The sequence below is a fragment of the Morus notabilis genome, unplaced genomic scaffold (genome assembly GCF_000414095.1).
Source record: "Morus notabilis unplaced genomic scaffold, ASM41409v2 Scaffold951, whole genome shotgun sequence".
NCBI lineage: Eukaryota > Viridiplantae > Streptophyta > Magnoliopsida > Rosales > Moraceae > Morus > Morus notabilis.
The window spans coordinates 75,341-75,766 of NW_010367036.1; positions in this window are offsets into that span (position 1 = coordinate 75,341).

A 426-nucleotide genomic window follows, 5' to 3' on the forward strand; every position below is an offset into this window, starting at 1 on the left:
TAATAAATAATCATTGATAATTTATAAATAATAATCAATAATAATTATTTAATAACCATTCACCATATATTCATGATAACAACATAATATAGAAACCCTAGAGTGTCATCTCTCTAAAATATCAATTCAAGCATAAAAGAGATATTTTTAGATCACAAATCTATGTACATAGCATAATCATGAACAAATAACCTGGCTCTGATACCAATTGTTAGAAAATTAATGGCATCGAGTGCGCAGTGGAATTTAAAAATTTTAATCAACGTCAAAGCCAAACAAGAACATGTTCATGATGCTATATAACATAAATACTAAAGATCTAAAACATACCTTTTGAGATTTCAGGAAACTGCACGTCTGACAGATCTAAGCGTTCCAAACAGCAACCGGAAGAGCCTCAACCAACTGGTCTTCTTTGCTATTCTC